Source organism: Podarcis melisellensis (genome assembly GCF_964234715.1).
Source record: "Podarcis melisellensis genome assembly, chromosome: 6".
In the NCBI taxonomy this organism is placed as follows: domain Eukaryota; kingdom Metazoa; phylum Chordata; class Lepidosauria; order Squamata; family Lacertidae; genus Podarcis; species Podarcis melisellensis.
Window position 1 is genome coordinate 70,290,902 of NC_138538.1, and position 19,487 is coordinate 70,310,388.

The following is a 19,487-nucleotide window of genomic DNA, read 5'->3' on the forward strand; positions in this document are numbered from 1 at the left end:
GGTAAAGGTAAAGGGACCCCTGACCATTAGGTCCAGTCGTGACCAACTCTGGGGTTGCGGTGCTCATCTCGCTTTATTGGCCAAGGGAGCCGGCGTACAGCTTCCGGGTCATGTGGCCAGCATGACTAAACCGCTTCTGGCGAACCAGAGCAGCTCACAGAAACATCGTTTACCTTCCTGCTGGAGCGGTACCTATTTATCTACTTGGACTTTGATTTGCTTTCGAACTGCTAGGTTGGCAGGAGCTGGGACCGAGCAACGGGAGCTCACCCCATCGCGGAGATTCGAACTGCCAACCTTCTGATCGGCAAGCCCTAGGCTCTGTGGTTTTACCCACAGTGCCACCCACGTCCTTGATTGGATCCTAGAATGTCCCCAATTTGGGGGGGGGTCCAGCACTGTGGTGTGAGTCAACTGGCTCATGCCAGAGCGCTGGACTGAAAGACTCTAGGTTTGGGGTCAATTGGCTTGAGGCCAAAAAATGAGAGTGTATCAGTTTGGATCAGTGGGATGTTGGAGGGTATGAGATACTCTGCAGGGGGTTGCACTCTCCAAGGGGCCTTCGCAGTGCAAACACTGCTCATCTTACATATCACAATAGTTCACTAGTACATTATGCATATAGGGTCTTTTTTATCATTCAACCTCTCTCCTGGCTTTCCTCCTAAAACAAGAGATCCAAAAGCCCACAAAGCATCAGAAAGCTGCTACCATCTTGGATGAGCTTCCTTTAGTAAGCTGCCACCATCTTCTACAAAGAAGTGCAATATCCATTATAGCTGCTGGATTTAAGATATGTAGAATTTGTACTGTTTAAAACTGCTGCTGATGGATTGATAGTTTCATTATGTCATGACCCATGTAGGGAGGACTTGCCCTAATAAGGGGCATGCAAACTTTGAAACAGTGAAAGTAAAACAAAAGATGGCCACGGGCATTTATTGACTTTCTCAACAAATATGAAAAAGTAGCATTTGTTTTTGTAAATAAATTCTTCTTATAGACTAATATTTTCATTAACTGTTGAGTGCATTTGGTTCGTAGGGGAACGACTCGATCGATCTACATAATGAGCCACTCAACCAAAAGATAATAAAAATGATAAAAGACGTTTTCTATTGAAACTACAATCCAGCTGGATTTCGATGCATTGCTTTTGAAATACGAAGTAGATTAATATACACTTGAATGTAACAGGATGCAGGCTAGTGGAGAAGCCCATCTGGCCTTTCACAATAAGCTTTAAAAAGTATTAAAAATGGCAAGACACACATACACACAAACAAAACAGCAATGTTCAAAGTGCACCAAGGCGCATATCTTGGTGAGGAATAAAAACCTAATCCTCTTTGAAATGGCCTTTATATCAATGTTCTAATTAATTCAATAGCCAAGGGAAGGAACTCAGCAAAGGGACTCCTGGTCAGATTGAGAAATGCCCCAAGCTCTGCATCTTGCGTCCTGGTGTCCATGTCACCAGCTATTCTGACCCCAAGTAAGTTGCCATATGCATTCCCCATCAGGACCGGCCCACCCATGAGGCAAAGTGAGGTGATTGCCTCAGACAGCAGTATCCACACGGGCAGCAGATCCAGCCTCCAAGGAATGTACCACTCGCTGCTGCTGCTGCAACAGCTGTTGGGTGCTCCGTGGAGACTGGACCTCCTACCTCCTCGGAAGTCCCTCACAAATGCTGCCTCTGCAGCAGCTTCTTGGCAAATAGGAGGCATTGCTAGTCTCCTCCCACCCTTCATCCCTAGGGAGATATTTATCCCACCCCCCTTGTCCCTTATGTAGATCTTCACTCACCCCTTCTTACCCAGAGTGGGAGGTGCCATTTTGTGGTTTGCCTCAGGTGTCAAAATATATTGGGCCGGCCCTGGTGTTCCCCATTTATAAACTTTTGGGTCTGTTTACCAGGGCAGCAAACACACTACAGAGGTACCTCGGGTTACAGACGCTTCAGGTTACAGACTCCGCTAACCCAGAAATAGTACCTCAGGTTAAGAACTTTGCTTCAGGATGAGAACAGAAATCGCATGGCGGCAGCGGGAGGCCCCATTAGCTAAAGTGGTACCTCAAGTTAAGAACAGTTTCAGGTTAAGAACGGACCTCCAGAATGAATTAAGTTCTTAACCCGAGGTACCACTGTACTAGCCATATCATTAGAAATGATCTAAAAAGAGTCACATTCTCTCAGCTGAGGATTTCAGGGTGGCTGGGAACAGTATTTTTCAGCCATCAAATGCCTGGGTGAAGAGGAATGTTTTTAAATTCCTCCTGAAAGTCAAGAATGAAGGAGATGGATGCCAGGGATGGCAGTAACTACCACTGTGAAGGCCCTGTCAGGAGCTGATGCCAACCAGGCTGCCGTCTGAGTGGTTGTACCTCCACCAAGTTCTCACTGGCTGATCATAGTTTGTGAGATGGTTGATAAGGGGGAAGGCACTCTATTAATTTTTAGCATGTGGGTCCCATTTGGGAAGCAGCCTTGTATGCTAGTACTAACACTTTGAATTGGGGCTGGTAGGTCACTGACAGCCAGTGCCCTGCTTTGAAGACCAGTGACACATGATCTCATTGGGCTTCCCCACTTATAGCCTACAATAATCCCCCTTGCCAACCTGAAATTGTCATCCACTCATAAAGCCTTTAACAGTACAGTTACATATGCTTCAGGTTACATACGCTTCAGGGTACAGACTCTGCTAACTCAGAAATAGTACCTTGGGTTAAGAACTTTGCTTCAGAAGGAGAACAGAAATTGTGCTCCTGTGGTGTGGCGGCAGCAGGAGGCCCCATTAGGTAAAGTGGTGCTTCAGGTTAAGAACAGTTTTAGGTTAAGAACAGACCTCCAGAATGAATTAAGTACTTAACCCGAGGTACTATGTTCTGATCACCTGGCCTCCACATGCATTGTAGCATCTGCAGGCTCTATGAGGTGTAGAGTGGTCAGTTATGCATTGCCAAAAATGAGGATCTGCACCACCAAAACAGAGGACACCAATTTGCATATCATTTGCATGTGGTATGTAAAGATGCAAATTTAAAATTTTATTATAATTATAATTTGAATAAAAATACAATGCATCTCACCATGGTGGGGAAGATGTCTGGTGATTTGTGTGGCTGTTGAATTTGCAGAACAGGTATTGCTGGAAGCTGTTGGGCAACTTCATGCTCCTGCTCTGACTTTTTATAGTTCCTTGTCTTTGATTAGAAAATTCTCAAACAGAGGACACTTTCAAACAGAGGACTCTCCTCTGACAGTCCTTCAGAACACAGGACTGGCCTTTGTGAAGCATGACACGTGGCCCATCCTATTCAGCGGATGTTTCCAAGCCATCTTTAAAGACAGCCCCAGTCTTATGGGAGTGACGGGAATATTCAAAGTATTCTGTGACTACTTGTCTCACATAATGACATGCGAAAAGCAGCAGAGGAGTCTCACCTTAGAAGTGAGACTTAAAAGGTGTGCAGGGGTCACTGTTTTCTTTTGCAAGTCTGACAGCTGAAATTCTTCATTTATTAAATACACAATGCTAAGGTTTTGAGAAGTTGGGACTACAAAGAACCAGGTAAAATGACAAGGCACTGAATGGGTGGTTGGAGCTGGCATTCTTTCAGCCCAACAGAAGAAGGGTTTCCCCAGATTTAACTGAATCTCTGTTCTGCTGAGCCACCTGCATTATGAATATTCATAAACAAGAATTCTTGCAGTATGGACCAATTCAAGCATTCTAGAACAGGACCTCTTGAATGGGTAACTGTTCTGTGCCTGTGCAATAGATACCCTTTCTTCTCCCAAGCAAAATGGTTCCAGGTGTGGTGCTTCCACCCAACATTGAATTTCATAGGAAGAGACATACCATTTTCAAATTGCCTGGTTCTCCCTTGTCTTTTATTTGCCAGATTCAAAAAGCCAGGGTCTGCTGCAAAAGGCCAATGGGTTTCGATATCCATTTGGAAGTCTGTTGTTTGTGCACCTTGCTCCGACCCTTCACACTGGAAATCTTAACCTTTGGGGAATTATAGGGACAGGACTACCTAAATTGTATAGAAATTTATTTATGTATGCTACTACAACAGCAAGTTTTGAATTATGGTGCTGGAGGAGACTATTGAGAGTCCCATGTACTGCAAGAAGATCAAACCTATCCATTCTTAAGGAAATCAGCCCTGAGTGCTCACTGGAAGGACAGATCCTGAAGCTGAGACTTCAATACTTTGGCCACCTCATAAGAAGAGAAGACTCCCTGGAAAAGACCCTGATGTTGGGAAAGATGGAAGGCAGAAGGAGAAGGGGACGACAGAGGACGAGATGGTTGGAGGGTGTTCTCGAAGCTACCAGCATGAGTTTGACCAAACTGCAGGAGGCAGTGGAAGACAGGAGTGCCTGGCGTGCTCTGGTCCATGGAGTCACGAAGAGTCGGACACGAATAAACGACTAAACAACAACAACACAACAGCAAGAATGCTACTTGCCCAAAAGTGGAAAGAAGCAGAAGTCTTCAAAGGAAGACTGGATACAAAAAACTTATGGAATATGCAGAAATGGTGAAACTTACCGGAAGAATAAGAAATAAGGATAACAAACTTTTTATAGAAGAGTGGAAATGGTTTATTGGATATTTACAGATAAATTGCAAACAGATAAAAACATTGGCAGGATTATTATAATAACCTGCATTTTCATAAGAGTATATATTTAAAGTAGATAATTAAATGAGCAAATTAAATGAATTTGGATATGCAGAAGATATTAAAAAAATAAATTCAAGGAACCGCAGAAAGAGGAGGAGGAAGTCAAACTTTTTAATGTTAAATTGATTGTAAAACTAATGAAATGTATAAACTTGAGAAGTATAAATAAATAAAAATAAATCTTGAACCGGGCCCACTTTGCTCCCTTGTATGCCCCAGTTTCAAGCAATTTCCCCACTCAACAAGATTTCACTGCCCCCTAGGAGGGACTGTCCATAAGTGAAGATCTCTATGAATATTAACGTTGAGGGTGTGGGTACCATAGCTGAGGCTGCTTCGGGATGTTAGCATTCAAAATGAGCCTCTTCTCCAAGAGAATGAGTTTCCAAGAGAGCAGTGGAAAAGTCTGACAAGTACATTTTGCTGCCGCTGGAAGAATTTATTTCTGCAGAAACCTATAACTCCTGGGTTAATATAGTGAACTTTGATGGGACTAGAGGGAAATATGGGGCTTCACAGGAAAGTTAGAGCAAAGTTAGATGCTTTTCCGGAGCACAGATTTATGGACGTGATTGAAACTGATGAGATCAAAGCCTGTGGTGATGCTTTACGCTGCCTCCTGATCAAATGCTAAATTGAGCCACGCAACAGTTGTCACTGATACAGGTATGGGCCAGTTCACACGAGATGTCAAAACTGTCACTTAAGGTTTATGCTGCAGGCAGCTGCAGCAGCAGCAAAACTCTGCATGCCTCTGCTGCCAGATTCGCAAGCCTCCTTACCACACAGAAAACCAAATCTGCCCATACCAGTTTTTTTCCTTCTCTCATTTCTCCCCACCCCACAAGTCCATGTAATCAAAAAGCCTACTTATGCAGACTGCTCAAAAAGAAGGCATGCACTTAATTAAATGCTTAATCATTTCAGAGATACAGAGGTACAGTCATACCTTCGATTCCGAATGCCTTGCGAGTCGAACATTTTGGCTCCCGAACGCCACAACCCCAGAAGTGAGTGTTCCGGTTTGTGAATGTTCTTTGGAACCTGAACATCCGATGTGGGTTCTTTGACTTCCTGCAGCCAATCAGAAGCCACACCTTGGTTTTCAAACGTTTTGGAAGTCAAACGGACTTCTGGAACGGATTCAGTTTGACTTCCGAGGTACGACTGTATTCTTATTACCCCTCCTATGAATGTTGTCATCGGTTTCTCTGCCACTGGTAAGTTTTGTGGGCTTTGTAGCTCTTCAGGAGGGAGTTGCTAAAACCTCCAGAACTGCTCCACAAAGATAGCATGGTGGACTTCCAATGCATTTCTGCGTCTTGCTGTTGACATTGCTCACCCAATGGTGGTTGGGAAAGGCCTGTTCACTTACGGTCTACCTAGGATGTGGGACTGCCAATGCAACGCTGGATTCTCCACTTACGGAAGAGCAAATGGGCAGACGGGCAGAACTAAGTCATCCCTGGATAAAGCATGGTTGGCTTTCTTCAGAGGGTTTTATCAGAGAATAAGTAATGACAAAAAGGCAAGTCCCTGCCCTGGGAGGATTTTATCTTTTCTTTCATTAGCAATTGCCAGTTATATGTGTGCGTATAAGACAAGTGGTCTTGCTCCTGCATTGATCTTAGTCTGCGGCCTTTGATGCATTATCTCTTTGCCATGACCGTTTTTGTCGTTCATAATTCTTTAATGCTTTGCTGTAATTGTTGGGAGTGATTATGATGATTAGTTGGCGTTTTGTTGATATTACCTTGCAATATTTGTGTGCAATGGATTATTGAATTTTATGCGGGAATGGATCTAAAGTGTTTTTTTTTAATTTACTTAAGACAATTATATACCTCTTAAGTATTTGCACTTCTAAGCAAATCATAAAACTGAACGCGACCTTAAGATACTTGCTGGGACAAGAAAGTCTGAGTCATGTGCCTGAAAGTTCAGCAAGGAGTGTGCCTTTCTAATCTCAGTTTGGGAGGGAGTTTCATGGCAATGGATCTTGGCGCATGTTTTAATGTGCATGCTTATTTGGGCATCAGGCTTGTTCGGCTCATTGTTGCTTGTTGAGATCGAGAAGGTCACACAAGAAACACAAAACTTGCTTGTAGCTGCCTGTTGCAGGGATCACTAATGATGGGCCATTCTGTTGTTTAGGAAGGATTGTTCACCATTGTTGACTTTCACATGGAGAAACTCCTGCTCAAGTACTGAGAAACTCCTAAAAACACAAACTCACTAAACTAGAGAGAAATTTGAAGCTTATAGGGAACTGATCAAATGGGATTCATTATCTGATTCAGGGAAAGAGGGCGATGAACCTTCTTATGCTCATCTCTGTTGTAACAATGCTCCACATCCAACCAATGACTCCAGCACCACAGTCAGAAAGCCAACCACCACAATGTAGACCTAACACTCAACAATGATATACTCTATGGTCACCACCAGGGTGATTTTTTCAGTCAGAACTCACCAGAACTCAGTTCTGGCACCTCCCAGGTGGGCACCGTTGGTTGCCATTATAGGAGAACAAGGGAGGTGTTTGTGGTGAGTTCCAGCACCTCTTTTTCTAGAAAAATAGCACTAATCACCACCATCATGGATGTAGCTGAACATTGTCAATCTAGCAGCTGAAGGTGCTTAGTTACTTTTAAGAGGATAGTTATAATATTACAGTCTTACAGAGACTTGATAAATGGTCATCTGTAGACATTTCAGGGATCTGATCTAGCAAGATTCAAACCAAAAACCAGGAGAATTTAATTCATCCATTGATTGTTTAATTTTATAGATGTCTGTACCAAATCTCAAAATAATGCACTTCCTTAATATGTTTACTCATCCTTCTACTGTGGAGGGGACACACATGGAAGAGTCCTTGTGAAACTGTACAGTTGTGATTTTCCCTTCTTGCCCCCACCCCATCCCCAGTTAAACAGCTCTGTCAAATCAGCTGACGCATCAATAAAAGCCTACAGTTTCACTTCACTGATAAACCAGACTGCAACATCGCTTGCCAGAAACCCAGTCCTATGAACAATCCAAACAAAGGAATCCTTTCAGATTCACAGAATCCTTCAGTATTCACCTTCTGCCACCTTTGATACCACAGATCTTTTCTATAACATCATATTCTTAAATGGAACTTTTGTACCAAGGCCCATATCCCAGAAATGCACACAAAAGCTATACAGACTACAGAGCCTTCATGATAATCAAAATGGATATTTAAGATTTCTGCTTCATATGTTCATCCTTGACATGGGCTGAATGGAAATCTACTTTGCGGAGAACCCTGTTTTCTAATATGTTTTACCTTTGCCCACATATTGTCAGCTTCGTACATCTCAAGTTGAAACAGAAAAACCAAGATGTCATTATACTAGGAAAAATAAAGTAGCTTGCTCTGCTGAGAGGACAAATTCCTTTCCAGATTAAGTCTCCTGGCCCTCCTTTCCTTAAACTCGCAGCTCTCTCCAATTTATACTACACCTCTGAAAGTTGTTAGAAGCTGATCCAGATATTACTCTGAAGCCACCATCTGTGCAGACTCTGAGAAGTCTAGTTCATTACTAGTTCCAAAAAAAGAAAGGAGATCCCTTGGCCAGCCCAGAATAATCTGAGGAATCAGGGGCTAAGGCATGACAAAGGAATTTGTGCTCCTCCTTGTTCTCCAGTTCCTACTCCCATCAGCTCCAGCCAGCAGAACCATTGGTCATTGAAGATGGGAGGTGTAGTACAATGGAGAAAGTTTATTTGTACAGATGTCTGGTGCTGATTAGTGCTGGCTATGCCTCCATAAGGGAAGCAGAGGAGCTACACCTGTGAAATATTTGGGCCAACAGTTCAAAATGAACCTTCACTGTGGCAACTGCCCTGGTGAAAGGAAACTCCTATAGTTCTTCCTATTTCCTTGTAATAATGTAAACATGAAGAACCAATAAAAAAGAGAGCTGTGGTTTCTGAGTTTATTCAGTTACTCGCAATCCTTTTTATTGCTGGGTTGCAATTTGGACCAGGAAGTCTGCAACTGGGAATCTCTTGGGGACCTTCAAAGGAGTTTCCACTATATCCAGAGATAAGCGATATGTGGCTTATTTTTTATGCAGGTAGCATCTTCTTCTCTCATCTGCTTTTTCCCCCGTCTAGAGATTTTCCATAATACAGCCTTCACTAATCTGGTACTCCCCAGATGTTTTGAAGTACAACTCCCATCAGGTAGCTCGGCCACATCATGCTGGGGTTGATGGGAGTTGTAGACCAAAAAATCTGGCAGGCATCAGGGTGGCCATAGGTAGTCTTTCCCTACAAGCCTCTGTGGGCAGGTTCTTCCTTTCTCCTCTCAGGAAACAGGACATTATTTACCAGAGTCCGCTTGCTATGATCTTTCCCATAAGTTAGGTGGGTGGGGTTGCCTCCTGTGGCTGTTGCAAGGAGATAAATCAGGGATGTGATGTTTAGAAGGGGTGTTGGTGGGCACAACCAGTTTTTCCAGAGGTGGAGTATCTCTTATCCTGCCTCAAAATATCACAGAGCCTTTGAGCTGTGAAGATGAAATAGACAATATGTGCATAAGTGTGTTCTAGAATAATGCCAACTTACATGTTTCCAGGGATTGTGTGTGGATTCTAAAACCTTCCCATATACAGATAGCGCCTGAATATTGAGCATAGCACAAAACTCCTTGTGCTTTCATCTGATTCTTCTATCATCTCTGATGGTCAGGGCAGAGAGATGAAGGGGAGAGAACAGAGGTGAACAGTTCCTATGAGGGGGCACAAGATGAATAAAGGCAAAATTAGAGAAGGGGGGGGAATCGAGGTGGTATTCTGGTAATTTGCTTCATGTCAAAGATGTAAGAAATTACCTAAATCGTGATTCTTTTAATTGTACTAGAAGCATTTAGAAAGAGTTTCTCGCTTAAGAAAAGGGTTTGGAACGCTTGAATGAACGAGGCTGAGACTACCCTAATTATGTGTATCTATATATTTTCTGAAGGCACATGAAGCTTAAATCGAAAACTGAATTATTGTACCTTAAGTCAACAATCTCCAGCCTACAACGCTGAAAACCAAACCTGGAGCCGGTCCTGGCATCCGCTGTAACTACTTGAATTATAGATCTGGAGTGAGCTCTTATATATATGGGGAGCCAAAGTATGCTAGTGGCGAAGGAGAATTCTGTTTATTGAGATATACACTAGCAACCTAAGGAAGCAGTATTGCAGTGGAAATGAGTCTAAATTACTTGTAGAGAAGCCTGACATATTTCCAAGTAATAAAAATGTTACACCCTTGCACTCTAAATAAAATCTTAGTTGCTGTTGACAGTTGGTATGAAATCCCAGTCAGAAATACCAAGCTGCGAAAATAAGGCCTAACTTTTGTTGTTGTTGTTATTATTATTGTTGATACATCTGGCATCCAATCATGAAAGACACTGTCCGTGTCACTCGGATGGCCCCCGGGCATTCACTATATCTACATCGAGGTTAAACATCTATGTGAAGATGTGACAGCACACCTTATAAAAGATATTATTGAGTAATATAGACTTTCTGTAATAACCAAAGAGTAAAGAATATAGCTTTTTAAAGGTCTCCCCATGGCTGATCTCATGACTCAAAGATGAGACACTGTGCTGCAAGCTAAGTAATAAAATCTGGTGGAGACTCTGGGCTAGCTTGTGACAAATCATATCAAAGTATTATTAAAGAAGGAACTTGAGACCCAAGACTATTATTGATTCTTGACAGAATTTCTTATAAATAAGTGTTGCAATCTGATCCTGGGCTAGCCAAGGTCCTGGTAGAATTCCACCTATTTACAGGGCAGGTTGCAAAACAGTGCCATTATATTACTGAAAGATGAAAGGAGCGCATTTGGCTGCAGAGACAGAGAGCGCTGCCAGAGGGAGGCCAGAGACAGTCGCTGCCACAATGGCCCCAGAGGGTGAGACGGGAAAGGGGAAAGCGATGGCATTTGTTGGCCCAGATCCCAGGAGCAAAGCATCAGGCAGGCTTTGAAGCCTTCACAGAAGTCTTCGTCAGGTAGCATGGGGAAGGAATGTATTACTCAACTTGGTGTAGAAAAAAACTTTGTGGCAAACACGAGATTTAGAAAACACACACACACATACAGCTAAGACCTACAGGTTACAACCCACCTGGAACCCTTGCTCACACCAGCTGAACACATTATTTTGCAAGGGGGATTTGAAAATAGCTAGTTGCAGAGTGGTCTGCTGCTAAGAGACAAGTCCCCTCTTAGGAATTGGCTAAAACAAGATTGCCAGCAATTGTGTGTCCCTGCAACAACCTGTGGATCAAGTAAAAATAATGGACAAGATATGCACAAACTGTCTTCTTTCTAAGCTAAAAGGCAGCATCAAAGACTACGATCAGAAAAGGAAGCACATCAAAGAGAAGGGATGCTCAACCCTCTCTTGCTATTTTCCCAGTCAAAATGTGGGAGAAGTGATTCACGGGGTGAGGTGTGGGAAACAGATAAGTATCCTTCCCCCTATTGAGAGAAAAAACAATTAGAGGTGGACACTTAGGAGCAGGTATGGAGAGGAGCAGAAATAACTAAGCAGCTTGTTCCTTCCCCTGCCCCACCACGATTTCTTTGCTGAAATTGCCAGCTTCCCACAGCCATTTTCAGGGGTTTTTTGTTTTTAAACTCAACTCATGCATCTTCCGTGTACAGTATGGCCTTGTGCTATTTCACAATGTGAGTGGGAGAATCAAATATCTGTGCGGGGTGATCCAAATCTCTGTCTGTGGGAAGGGCTGTAGCTCAGTGACAGAGCGTCTGTTTTGTATGGCGGTAGGACTGAGAAAGATCCCTTCTCCAAAGAGCCTGGAGAGGCACTGCCAATCCAAAGGTCTGACTCGGTATAAGGTATTTTCCTTTGTTCTTATGAAAGCATGCAGGGAGAAAGGTTCTACACCAACCTGACACACTAACTTCCTTTAAGGATCTTTGGTTCTTCAGTTTTTAAATACAGAAGCATTTAAACATGTGATCTAGCCTCAACGTGTGTACTGTTCTCCTTAGACTGTTCTATGGGCTTTTCCAGAACACAATGAGTTGGATTCACAAGCCTCCAGCTTAGAGCTGATCTATGGGTTCGATCCAGACTTAGTCGCTTAGAGGAGACCTACCAAAATCAATGGGAAGTAAGTGGACCTCCTTTAAACATGACTAGCCCTGGATCCAGCCCAGAGACCATCTGAAGGCCTGAAACAGACCCTCCAAGTTTCCCTATTTTCCAGCGGCAGTCCCAGATTTACAGAAGTCATCCCGGTTTCTGATTTGATCCTAGAATGTCCTGCTTTTATTTAGGATGTCCCTATTTTCATCAGAGAAATGTTGGAGGGTATGGGTTATGTGACCCTCCAGCTAAGGAGATAAGTAACTTTGCAACCTTTAGAAGACATTTGAAGGCAGCCCTGTATAGGGAACTTTTTTAAAAAAAATGTTTAATGTTTTATTATGTTTTTATATATGTTGGAAACCACCCAGAGTGGCTGGGGCAACCCAGTCAGATGGGCCAGGTATAAATAATAAAATTACTACTACTACTACTAGTAGTAGTAGTACCAAATAGGATGTCCCTGTTTTCATCAGAGAAATGTTGGAAGGGTATGCTGAACAGTAGAAGGAGGAGGAGGAGGAGGAGGAGGAGGAGGAGGAGGAGAAGAAGAAGAAGAAGAAGAAGAAGAAGAAGAAGAAGAAGAAGAAGAAGAATAGTAGTAGTAGTAGTAGTAGTAGTAGTAGTAGTAGTAGTTTGGATTTGATATCCCGCTTTATCACTACCCGAAGGAGTCTCAAAACGGCTAACATTCTCCTTTCCCTTCCTCCCCCACAACAAACACTCTGTGAGGTGAGTGGGGCTGAGAGACTTCAAAGAAGTGTGACTGGCCCAAGGTCATCAGCAGCTGCATGTGGAGGAGCGGAGATGCGAACCCGGTTCACCAGATTATGAGTCTACCGCTCTTAACCACTGCACCACACTGGCTCATTTAGTAGTACATTTAGTGGTACATTTAGTACATTTAGTGGTATACATTGGAGCAAGAAGAGGCATAAGAACATGAAAACATAAGATCAGCCCTTCTGTATCAGACAAAGGCCTGTCAAGTTTTGCATCCTCTTCCTCACAGAGGACAACCACATGACATTAGGAAGCCCACAAGCAATTGCTGTCACTGCCCAACAATTGGAATTCCGAAACACGCTGCTGCCAATTTTGGAAGTAGCCATTGATGTCACTATTCAATTTCCATTTTGTGTTCCTGAAAGGAGTAGTAAGAAAGGGTTTTTGAGCGTCTTTCCTTCCTAATATGCCTTATTAACTTTAGACTGCTGTTTAAGATGGGTGGGGAGGGGGGAAAGCGTGTTTTCCCCTGTGCTTATAACTGTGCTGTGAACGTGTTAGTGGATTGAATCTGTGACCCTTTAGAAAACTAAGGACACACCTCCATTAGTGTCCATATTGCTGCACTGAAGAGGCTGATACAGTCAACTGAAATGACAGGGTGATAAATATAAAACCACTATCATCAATAAGACTGGAATGTAAAAGCACTTAGTTTCAGCCTAAGTAACTCCCAGAAAGTTTGGTTTCAAGAACCAATGCATCATCTATCACAACTCTACCTTCTGTTGACAAAGTAATTGTAAGATATCTAGAATGGAGGTTCAATATGAACTGACATTTTTGAAAGGGGGAATTGTGTGCTGCACTTACTCATTAAATGTATTTTCCTTCACTAAAGATGTTTCCTTTTTTAGTTTATGTATGAATAACTTTAGTTAAAGTTCCCTTGACACACTGACTTTGCTTTGAATAGCACCTTATATTCATTAACATAAAACCTGAAAGAAAATAATTTTAATGCAGCTTTTTTAACACTTCAAAAGCCTTTAACAAATTGATCGAGCACAATTATGTATTCCAAAGGGAATTATAAAGAGATCACAGAAAGGTTGAAAAGTTCTGGTTAAAGGAGAGATAAAAATATTCCTAAGTAGAAACAGGCATGCTGTGCTGGAACTTTAATGCTTACCAAATTGTAAAAGTAATAAAATTATTTCAGAATGTCAAAGTTTGTAGCCCAAGTATGATCTGGATGATGATAAGTAGCAAAGACAAGGTACTTGGAGGTTAGAAAGCAATTTAGGTTGAAGTTTGGCTAGCCAATGAGGGCACCATGCAGCCAAAGTTCGGCACTTCTCGTTGATTTTAGTGTTGAAGTTAAGTGTGTGTTTACATCCCTCTCGCTGAAATAGATGGAACCTAAAAGTGTTTCATTCAGGTGGATTGGGCCCTAATTGTACTACAATTTGTCACTGCAAAGCAGAGCAATTATCATTGCTTTTAAGGCTTATATCAATATGCAAGTCCAGGTATTTGCATGATATGTTAAGTGTGCTCTCTAAGCATGGATATCCTGACTTTATCAAAAGATGTAACAGAATTTTAACTAGTCTCAAAGGCTTTGTAATGTTGCGTTCCTATTGGGGTTCTGATACTTCAGTATTATAAAAGCTGTGCCACAATAGACGACAGAGAATTAAATACCAAGGAGAAAGAAGCCATTTGGTGGCTTGTTTACTTATCGATACTTCTTTGCCCTTCAGTTTGGAATGGACAAATCTCAATTTTAGTTTTGCTTCAGTTCTGATTACCAGTCTTTAGCTCACCACATGTCAGTATCAGTTTATGTGTGTGAGTTTAAAAAAAAAGGTCTCATGAAAATTCATCAGCATTTTAGTGACATTTCTCCTAACTCACACATTTTTGTATGCACTTTTGCCTAATTTACATATTTTTGCCACCAATTTTCCCATATATCATGCATTCTTATGTTATTTTCACTCATGTATGCATACATTATTCTAAAGGAAAAAAATTTGTATACCCTTTTAAAATATAAATAGTTTTATTGACTTTCCAATATCGTTCCAATAACAGTCTCATTGTAGCAATGCCGATTTTATCCAATTAATGCAATTCTTAAAAACCAATTATTAATATACCAAATTAAACAATTTAGCTAAAGTGGCTTCCTCACAGTTAGATTTGATGGCTCCCTCTTTATTATTATTATTATTTTCTGCTTTCCAAAATCTTAATAATTTCAGTTACATTCCCTTCAAGATAATAATCCCTTATACAACAGCTACAATCTTATGGTTTCCATTCGTGTTAATATATTAAGTAATTTATAAAGTTTCAACTGAGATACTTAGTCTGTAATCATTATTCTTTCCTGCATGTGGCAATTCCCCCTGACCAGTGATGCTTACCCAACCATATATGGTATTCATTTTTGTATGCACTTTTTGGTTGGAGAAACGCCTCACAAAATATAGAGCAGTGGATCCCCCCCGGAGCAATGCTGGGGCTAGGCAGCCATTGGCTGGGAATTCCCTGTCCAGCCGCTCTGATTGGCGGACTTTCCCCCCTTCTGAACATTTGAATCCTGGGCCAATCCGGTTGCTGTGAGTGGGCGTGGCTTTGGTAAGCTTTGTACTTACAGAAATAACGCATGAGCTGAAACCCAGTCATCCTTTGAAATGTGCATTTCTCCCAATTTCACCATGCAGCTCCTGAGCCAAGTAATGTGTCGAAAAGTGCACGTTAGGGAAAGCATGCATAAAGTGCATATATTAGTGGAAATAACATACAGTGGTACCTCGGGTTAAGAACTTAATTCATTCCGGAGGCCCGTTCTTTACCTGAAACTGTTCTTAACCACTTTAGCTAATGGAGCCTCATGCTGCCACCACACCTCTGGAGCACGATTTCTGTTCTCATCCTGAAGCAAAGTTCTTAACCTAAGGTATTATTTCTGGGTTAGCGGAGTCTGTAACCTGAAGTGTATGTAACGTGAAGCGTATGTAACCCGAGGTACCACTGTACAGTCAAACCTTGGTTGTCGAACATAATCTGTTCTGGAAGCCCATTTGGCTTCTGAAATATTCGACAACCAAGGTGTGACTTTCTGTTGGTTGCAGAAGATTCCTACACTCAAGCGGAAGCCACGTTGGTTGTTTGGATTTCGGAAAATGTTCAAAAACCGGAGCGTTTCCTTCTGGGTTTTCAGCATGAACATTGCACTGCAAAAATTGCATGCAAAAATGCAACTGCTGATCAATTTCCATGAGGACTTTTTTCTTTTAAGCCAGCTGATATGGGAATGTGGAGAGATGAACTCAAGATTGGAAAGAAGAGAAACTGAAATGGACAATATCGCCCATCCCTAAGATCAAGAGCCCACTCTTAGAAGGATTCCCAGTCATAGAGAGGCTTCCATGTACAATCCGCTAAATGCATATAGAAGCCCCCCTCTGACCTCCAAGCTGAATGGGCAAAGATCTGAAGAGAAGCCCACCCACACTTATGGGGAAAGGGCTTATGTGTGCCTTCGTTCCTCACTCGACTGCTGTAGACTGAATGCATGCTCCTAAGCATGAACTCTGAAAGCAAATAAAGAAGGATATTTTAAACATTGAATATGGGAGAAAGGTCTCATTGTTGTCAGACAAAGGCTTAGGAGAATAATTTACTGTGGCCAGGAACATAACTAATTTGTTTAAGCCCCACTGAGTTCACTAGGGTTTGGTAACTGTGGCAAATGGTCTAATTTTAGCTCTTCCTTTGTTGGATGCAGTGAACTAATTGCTGTGTCCATACAACAATATAATCTACAAGGGTATGTTTTGTGTTTACCTCATGAGCTGAATGTACACTTCATCCTCTCCTACAGGCTCAGGATGGGTTGAAACAGTTGTGGCTCTCTTACCGCCAGATGTTCTTTGAAGATCTGAGACTCTCGAGATAACACGCGCACTTCTGTCTTCCAGTGGTTTTAGCCTTGGCAGAAGTCTTTGTCAAATGTTTATTCGTGGACATCATTTGCTGAATAATGCTGCCATAGCTCTTTTTACGCCCAGGATCTGTGACTTAATGCAAGCATTCTGCTCTTGAGAAAAAGAGACCCAAGAAGTAAAGCTCAATAAAATATCAAAAGAAGACATTTCAACATAAAAACTCTTCACAGAAGCATAATATACTGTTTCAATAGCTCCTTGTTCCTACACTCCTTATTTTTCTTGGAATTCATCTCAAACTTTGCAAGAGAAAGGGGAATTATATTGTCATCTTTAAAGGAAATCTCTCGGTGGGTGGCCTTGCGTACTTAATCTGGCCTTGCAGTCACCAGCAAATTATCTCTAGAATGCCCCATGAAATTACTCTTTCCCCCTTTTGGAGTAGGATTCAGTGGAGACACTCAACTAAGCAATCTTCTAAGCCCCACTGGAGTCAACCAATCAGACACATACAGGAACACAGCAACCTTGGGTCGTATCCAATGCTGCATGTGCTGTGTTCTGTTTACACAGTGGGACTTCCTTTTCCTCTCCTCTCCCTGCAAACCCTCAAAATCTTCCCAGTCTCGAGTCGATTTGAGGGTGCACGGAGGGCTGCAGGAGAGAGGAAGAGATGGGAAAGTTATTTCGCAGCAGTCTGCTGTGCTAGCAGAGCAACAGAGTTGGATAAGCTTCCTTGTTTTCCATCCAATGTGAGCCCATATAGATGCAGTGACAACCAGGGAGACAGTGGGTTCCTCCGAGTGGGCCCAAGAGACTTTTGCTGCCTGCTGTGAAGGGCAAGATGGCACCCTTCCTTCTTGCAGCCTAGGACCCACCTACCTATGGGACCGCCTCTCCTGGTATGCCCCGCGGAGGACCTTAAGGTCTACAAATGACAACACCTTGGAGGTCGCAAGTCACAAGGTGGTTAGATTGGTCTCAACTAGGGCCAGGGCCTTTTCAGTACTGACCCCAACTTGGTGGAACGCTCTGTCACAAGAGACTAGGGCCCTGCAGGACTTGACATCTCTTCGCAGGGCCTGCAAGACAGAGCTGTTCCGCCTGGCCTTTGGTTTGGACTCAGTCTGACCTTATGTTTCCCTCCCCTTATGGTTTTGATCTATGGGCTACTATTAAAATGAGGCTTAATTTTAAATTACAATTTAACCTGTATTTTAAATTGGGTTTTTTTTTCCAATTGTAATTTTACTGGTGTTAGCTGCCCTGAGCCCAGCTGTGGCTGGGGAGGGCGGGGTATAACTAAAAAATTATTTATTTCTATTTCTATTTCTATTTCTTTATATCTAGAAGATGGATAAGGTGGCAAACCTCACTTTGCCACTGGTGATAGTCCTCCACCATACTTGAGGGCAGCTAGCCAATTTAGGGGCCACAGGGCACACACAGTTCTTCCCCACACCACTGCCACGCCATTCCTCTTCTGCATGTGCCACCTGAGGCAGCCACCTCACTCTGCCTACTGACAGAGCAAGGCCATGGTCCATGACCATAATGCCCTGATAGTGAGCTTCTGAGGTGCATCAGTCTAATTCTTCCTGAAAACCAAGTCCTGGAATAGATCGACTTAGGCCTGACAAAGGAAGACAAGCCAAACATTATTTCATGTTTAGCCAGACCTCTTTTTTTGCTTACCTTTAAAGCATTAAGTGTCCACAGCATGGGCACCTTGCATGTACCTATTTGTGAGAGCTAGTTTGGTGGGCAAATAGTGTTAGTCTTGGGACATCTGGATCCCATTTCCTGCTCTTCCTTGAATTCTCTGGGCAAACAAGAGGTTCAGTTTCTCATATGTAAAAAAGAATCACTAAAAACACCTACCTTATAAAGCACATCCAGCCCACCTTGGGAAATATCTCCTTCCATACAATCTGGCTTGGAAATGTAACCCTAGAGCCCTTTAAAAAATGGTGCAAATTATTGCTATTATGAAACCACTTGATCTGCACTTCTCGAACGAACATTGAGATTGGGATGTTGTCATCCTTTGGATTTTGAACATCATCAAATTTTGGCTGCTGCTTGTGGCTTCAAAAAGCTTTGTGAGTGTGTTTTTAATGCACATTTTGAAGGAAAATCCATTTAGAAATGTGTATTTTGTGGGAAACCTAGGTTAGAAATGCATATTTAAATATGACTTTCTGGACAGATTTTTCTTTTTTTAAAGCATTGCATGCTAACGAAGAAACAATATAGAACAGATTTAGATGCAGACTGATCCATCCATCCCTAATTTCACCAAGCATTAAGGATCCCACAAAGCTTTCAGTGAGTGCAAGTGAAATAGACCTTTTCTTCCCTATACTGCCAAGCCATCTCAAATCTTCATCCTTACCTCATTTCCCCTTGCTTTTTGAATCATCAACAGCATGTCTGTTGGTACTTGGACTTTATTTTGTGTCTACTTAGCTCCAGACCCAAAGAGCAGACTTTAATCCCAGGCTGCTAGGAGTGAACAGGTCACTTGGATATTGGTAGACAACCAGAGACAAGCCAAACAGCTAAGAACCATAAAATAGATAAATATTAATTTAAAGCAACCACTGGCCTTTATGATAAAAATTGTAAAAAGAGGTGCAGGGGCAGACTTTTGCACCCACTGATTTTCCATGAGACAAAAAAACCTCACCCTTGTACCCATTTTCATTTAATTTTTTTAAAATTGCCCTGAGCAAACACCATTAAAAAATATAAAAAGACAAACCTCCAATAAACAGGACAAGAATGGATTTAAAATAGTCATCTAACAGCCGGCCTTCATCCATGCATACTTCTAATTCAATCTGAATCTGTCTTGCCCAGTTTTATCCTCATTTCTTTCTTTCTTCAATTCCAGAATGAACATATATAGAAAGAGACACACCTCCCCTTTTAAAGGGC

General features: G+C 42.2%; 1 long non-coding RNA gene across 1 annotated transcript; it reads right to left on the reverse strand.

Moving 5' to 3' along the window:
* Positions 1 to 9,087: 9,087 nt before the first annotated feature.
* Positions 9,088 to 17,318, reverse strand: LOC309371566. The gene is made up of 3 exons (XR_014169205.1): positions 17,014 to 17,318; positions 16,447 to 16,694; positions 9,088 to 9,247 (listed from the first exon to the last, which is right to left on the reverse strand). It is a non-coding gene; the product is annotated as an uncharacterized lncRNA (long non-coding RNA).
* Between the last annotated feature and the right edge of the window lie 2,169 nt (positions 17,319 to 19,487).